The sequence below is a fragment of the Tribolium castaneum genome, chromosome 5 (assembly GCF_031307605.1).
Source record: "Tribolium castaneum strain GA2 chromosome 5, icTriCast1.1, whole genome shotgun sequence".
Classification (NCBI taxonomy): domain Eukaryota; kingdom Metazoa; phylum Arthropoda; class Insecta; order Coleoptera; family Tenebrionidae; genus Tribolium; species Tribolium castaneum.
In genome coordinates, this window is record NC_087398.1 from 2539402 (window position 1) to 2546011 (window position 6610).

Here is a 6610-nt window from a genome sequence, read left to right on the forward strand (position 1 = left end):
ACGGGGCGGCGGCGCGGAAACGGGCGCGGGACGGGGTGGCGGCGGCGCGGGAACGGGCGCGGGACGGGGTGGCGGCGGCGCGGGGACGGGCGCGGGACGGGGTGGCGGCGGCGCGGGGACGGGCGCGACACACACACACACACATTCTGGGTTAAATCAAAATAAAATCACAGAAATCATATTTATTAGATTTATTTATTTATTAAAAGATTAAATAATACATCTTATATTATTATACATCTCTATAGCCATATGGTAAGGTGTCAAAAGAACCATCATCTAAACGTCGTCGTTTTGTATAATTTATACGATACGTCTTAGTTGTTTCTTTTGTCATAACATCATAAGTCTCATTTCGAATTATTGTGCGATCGGTCAATTTAACAGTTTGGTCGGTGTTATTACACAGCATGTCTTTTATTTTGTCGAAATTAACTAATTGAGCATTTTGATAATGCAAACTTAACCCCTTGACTTTACACACAGTTTGAATTTTGTGCTCATTTTCATTCCAAAATTTGTAGGCATAATTTTTAGGACCCCCACTGACAAATTCAGTTATATAACTACCTTCGCCATATTCAATCATTTCGTCAGTGAGGTCACCTAGGAAATCGCCAGTAGGAGGTTCATATTCCCCTTCTTTTTTAACGAAAATGATACTATCGGTATCAAAATACAATACCCTTTTGCCAAGGGGTTTTAAATACTTATATAATTCTAAGCGTGCACCGGCTGTTGTATAGCATGCAAGAGCTACATTTACCGTTTTCATGGGCGCTATATCTTCCTCTACACGTTCCCATGTTGCCAGAATAACGTCTTCGTTAATATGTAATAGACTATTTACAATTGCAGATTGATTTGTTAGCAACTTAAACAGCTCATGGGGATCGCTAATTATATCAGTTTTTTTAAGATTTTCCTTTTGGCCAAACTTTCCCCAAAAGCTGTTTAACATTATTTTAGCGAGAAATCTGAGACCGGAATTTTTTGATACGTTGGTTGGATCGAGTTTTATACCTTCTCGTTCCTCGTATTGTTGAATATATACATTTTTGTCTTCATCGGTACTTACCCAAGATGGCCAACCAGAACACTCGACCTTTAATTTTACGAATGCATTAATGTATTCTGAAAAGAGTCCGCCCGATTTATTACCCCGATCGTAAATTTCTACATTGTATTCCCAAATTTCAATAAGTTCCACTATACTGTACCCTTCTTCAATAGCTACACGTAATTCATCGGCCACATATGTCCCAGTAAATTGCCGATCGACATCCTCGTGAAAACAATTGTCTTGATAATTAGCTTCAGCGCAGGTACGACATAATGGAAATGTCAATTTTCCATTACATCGAAATGGTAACACAGGATGGTAAAGTTGAGCAGGAGGTAATACAGTGCACTTTACTAAACCTTCGACAGAATTTAGGTCGACATTTGCGCATTCCTCTTGCCCAACATAAATCTTTTTCGGATGCCCAATTGGATATTTCCCGTATTTATTAATGAATGGGTATAGGGAACAAACATCCTGATAAGCTATTTTCTCGTTTTCATTACATTTATAATATAATTTACAAGCATTTGTTCTTCCTCCAAAGAAGCCATCGCGTGGGTTTAAAGGAGTGTGTTTATTCAAATAATTTCGATTATCAATGAAATTTTTTAATTCTGGGTTCTCTTTAATTTGGTCTTTAAATATACATTCCCTCATTGTAATTAAGTTATAGCCATATGTTCTAATACTCTCTTCTTTACTTTGTGTATTTTCACGACGCAAGAATAACGCGTCGTTTTTATCGGATAATTTCTGGGTTTGATTAAAAAAACATAGCTCGCACCCGTGCCACCAGCACCCATGGAATTCATAAACGGTATTCGTCTCTTCACAATACCCGTCAACTAGCATACCCTCTTTTAACCGGACTTCTCGCGCATTTCCGCTATGGATAATATGAACGTTACTTTTTTTCGATTCCCAAAGTAGCCAATTTATAGCAATGACACTTTGTTTGTCAGCGGTTCTGTACCCAGATACTGGTATGATACCGATTGAATTTTCGCGTAAATAGTTGCGTCGGAATACTAAATTGCATGCTGAGGCGATTGTAATGCATTCTAAAAACGGATCTACATTATTGGTCTTCAAAAAACATTCCCGAAATCGAATACAGCTTTTTCTCAATATATCCACATCAGAAATGCAATACTTAAGGAATTCTACTTGAAAATTAAACACAAAATTATTGGTCACTTGTTCTGAATGCCATGATAAAAATTTTACACGATCTTTCTCACTCATAGTGTTATATCCGTAATACTCAGGATCGGGAATTTTTCCTATGTAATTTTGATTATTCAAAGTGTTAAATAAATGGGGAAAATAACCTTTTGTTTCTTGTATATTGAATGCTTTAGGCAATTGAGATAATGGTAACTGCAAAAAATTTAAACTGTCTATAAAACGAATTGAAGAACCACAAGTTATAACTAACAATTTTGTTCCCGAACGAACCACCTCCGGTTGCCACCTACTGCTATTTGCAAAAAGTTCACGTAATATAAAACAGCCATCGAAACCTCTCATATTGTGAGCGATTGCTGTAACTTTGAATTTTTTCGATTGTTTAGCGATATGATTTAACAAATTTGTTACTGCGTCCTCATAAAAAATATGTTGTCTTACTCCACAAAAATTACAGTTTACTGAAATGTCATCTTCATTAATACAATGTGCACAAACTTGTTGTGCCACACACAAATTTACTTCGTGTAGGTACGCATTATTGATAGTTTTTTCTTGTCTTGTTTCAAAATCGTAATAAACAAATAAGTATTTGTGTTGATTGTCTAATTGCTTGTTTTGATTAATTTTGTTTTGTTTCATGAAACAAAAATGCCTTATTGGTCTGTTTACACCGCAGGTTCGGCAAAACTTCATACCGCAAATATGTTTTGAACTTTTAGAATCAAGTTTTACGAAAGTTAAACATGTTGGGCATTTTTTTATTTTCGCGCATATATTTTTTGTAATATGATTTTCAAAACATTGGGCACCCCGAAAATTTCTTTGACAATTTTGACATTTTATATCGCTATGAACTAAATTACAAGGTGGCTTTTCTAAACAACAGGGACACGTGTAGGGGCAAGATTTGTGACGATCACGACGTGAATATCGTACTCGGCAAAGATCACAGAAATACGCTGTCGCGAATGCACCGGTTGTACTTAGAATTACATTGAAATGATTCTCCTCAAATATCAAATTTAAACTTGGCCTTCCTTGAGCCCGTGGACCGACATAGTACACTGATCGACCCATTCTATCATCGTATACAATAATTGTATAATTTGCCAAATATTTCTGAAATTTCTCAACATGTGTGTAATTACCTCCATTTGCTAAATCGACATCAGCCTCTCTACATAATTCAGCACCTAATTGTTCTAAAAGTTTTTTCCCGTTTATTCCTTTAAATTTTTCTAAAGTGGATCTTTTAAAATTATTATTGCAATACTCTCTTGCGACTACTAATGCTAATGCTAAACAATTATTGTTATCATTTTCAATAACATATATGCTATTTTTACTAAGACAATGTTCATTATAACTTACGGCTAATCCATCGGTGGCGGTACGAAATCCTTTTCCCACAGGTAAAGCCACCCTGTCCACCCGTATCGATAAACGATCATTAACAAAGAACGCACGATTGCTCTGAAGAACATTTCCTACAGTTTCCATCACCATTGCGACATTATATTGGGATAATTTGCGGAAGGAAATGTAAACAGGTCGCTCGGGGAATTCTTCATTTTCGAGAACTAAGCCGACATAGTCATCACTTGAAAATCCTCTAAAAATGTGCGCCAACAGTTCTTCAATTGCATTCTATTAAACGAAAATATCATTAATTAATTAACTAATTTACAAACATAACGTGACACTTACTTGCATCCATTCAATTGGATTCTCCGGCGCATTATCTTTAAAGGAAAACCTCATACGTCTCGCTAATGTATTAAACTTTTTTATGAATGATTCATTTTCTCCATTTTTATTAATAAAGTTAAATTCTGTAAGAAAATATTGAAGTATTCACATATTCAATAAGTTGTTGCTATTACTTACCATCAGCAAAATTTTCAAAGACTTCATTATCGTCAATTTGACCAGCACCGATTTGATTTACAAGTGTATCTACAAACACGTACATTTATAATATAGAAATGAGTATGTAATTAATTACCTAAAGGACCATGACCGCTACACTTTCTGTCAGATTAATTATTGTTATTAATTAATTACACTTTCTGTCAGATTAATTATTGTTATTAATTAATGAATTAATTAAAAGTTGTAATAAATTAAACAAAATTTATTAAAATAAGCATTTATTCAAAATTATAGTATATACATATGAAATTATGCATCTTCCACGCCGCTTTCGTCGCTTGATATCCGATCGTCATCAGATTCTTGGAATATGGCGATTCTTCTCGTTGAGTAATAGGGTTTTTTTTTTTTTTTTGACGCCCCAGATTATGCCTCACAGGGCAGTTTACGTTGGCCCTGTGTAGCATCTCCGTGGAACACCGTGTGCATCGCAGAATCATGCTGTTATGCACACTTATTTTAATAAATTTTGTTTAATTTATTACAACTTTTAATTAATTCATTAATTAATAACAATAATTAATCTGACAGAAAGTGTAGCGGTCATTAAGAGAAAGTTGCAGCGGTCATTAGATAATGACCTCATTAGCACTAATTGCTCGCTTATACTACTTGTATCTGTAATAAAAAATCTCAAAGTAAGCATTCTCATAACTATTTAGTATTTTAAATTTTTCCCTATGAATATTCCAAAAATCTGTTTTTCACATTTTTAATAGCATTTTAATGCGCATTTCCGGTAGTTCCAAGTTCATTAGAACTGTTAGTAATCAAATAAAATATTTTCGGCGATTGTTAGCGAGCGTTTCCCTCATGACTCCGCTAAATCGTTGTAAACTTTCCCCACATCGGAAAAATTCACTGTAAAAATTAAGTGCAGTAATTCACAGCCGGATCTCTCATCAGACTCATTAATAATGTTATTTTTAATATTGTATGCAATTTATAGACGTTATAATTAAATAACTTCATGATTTGTTCTGTAAAAACTGTGAACAGAAAATCGCAGCGTCCAAAAAAAATTTGACAAAAAAATATATAAAATTTTACACAAAATTGTAGTCCATGTCCAAAATTGAAAAACGGTCCATGATATATCAAAAAATCAAACAGTATACATTAAAATAAAAGGTGATTCTGCAAAAATTATTTTTACTGTAAGGAGGGTAGAGATCTCAATAACTAACAGTCGCACAGAAATATTAGTTAATCGAAATTTGAAGCAATTATTTTATAACATTTCGAGCAAGAAATTAGAAAAAAAATATTGAAACATACCACATAAATTACGTTTATTTTTTCTACCAATCAACAACAATTAAGCATCTGTTTGTTATAGAATGGCACAAATTAATATTAAGCAATATTAATTATTAAGAATAAATATTTTTTTATCACAGGAAATTGTAGGAAAATTCTGAAAAAATCACATGCAGCCAGAAAAATATAAAGTCCTATTATTTTAAACAAACGCTTAGTGTTGTGTGATTAATAAGTTTCGTTCGAGATGCACTAGAAACATACTTCTAGTAGTCTCACCTTGTATAGAAATAAATAAATTAGTAACTCATCAGAAATTATGGTAAATTTAGGAAAAATATTTGAAACAGGACGATTCAAGTTACATCCCATCTCAAAAATTTTGAACAGTGCGATCATTCAAGCATTTTTGGCGTATTTTCCAAAAATTGTTCACTGAATTAATATACCCAAATAAGTAAACGAATTCTGGTTCAGAGTGAATCCTAGATTACGAAAAACAATTCTACTGCATCTGTTTTCTTGATTTTTAAATATTTTTAAAAATCCGACAAAATCTTCATAAAGGTGGATAGAAAAAGGCTAAATTTTTAAGGCTGTCAGGTTGATAAGGGTTAAAAAAAGAAAAGCTATGATGTAATATGAGCATCAAAGTCCACCTCCACTATCATTTGGACAAATTTCCGAAAAAAAGCGCGTACAACAAGGGACAAAGAAAGGATTTCTTCAGCATTTTAAAAATATGGAAGATATGTTACTGGGATGATTACTGCTGAGTATCAGTGTAAGGGTCCTGAAGAAATTATACACTCGAAGAAATCACGAAAATTGATCTCTCCTTATGTCAAATAACTGAAATAAAGTAACACAACATGCGAAATAATACAAGACATTCAACGTCCTGTGGGCGCCGCTGGAAGGCTGCAGGACCTTCAGTCCTGCGAAATCCAGGAGATGCCAAGGATAATGCAATTAGCAGAGTCAGTGAGGAAGTTTATTTTTGCGAGCTAAGACCCGGACTTTACTCAGTCCTCGTCAAAATCCCCGGAGCTTTGAATCAGCTGGAACGTCCCTTTCGTATCTGTAAAAACCGAATCCGACCGCATCTGCTGCATAAATAAATCCCGTGTTAGTTCCGGCTTTCGGTGCGTCGAAAATCGA

The 6610-nt window shown here is 34.4% G+C and overlaps 1 long non-coding RNA gene across 2 annotated transcripts; it reads right to left on the reverse strand.

Moving 5' to 3' along the window:
* Positions 1–105: 105 nt before the first annotated feature.
* LOC135266257 (uncharacterized) lies at positions 106–4274 on the reverse strand. Of its 2 annotated transcripts, XR_010334159.1 has the most exons (4): positions 4263–4274; positions 4145–4213; positions 3965–4089; positions 106–3904 (listed from the first exon to the last, which is right to left on the reverse strand). It is a non-coding gene; the product is annotated as an uncharacterized LOC135266257 (long non-coding RNA). The 2 variants fall into 2 exon arrangements; XR_010334158.1 differs by lacking the exon at positions 4263–4274 and having other exon boundaries at positions 107–3904; positions 4145–4234.
* Positions 4275–6610: the final 2336 nt, after the last annotated feature.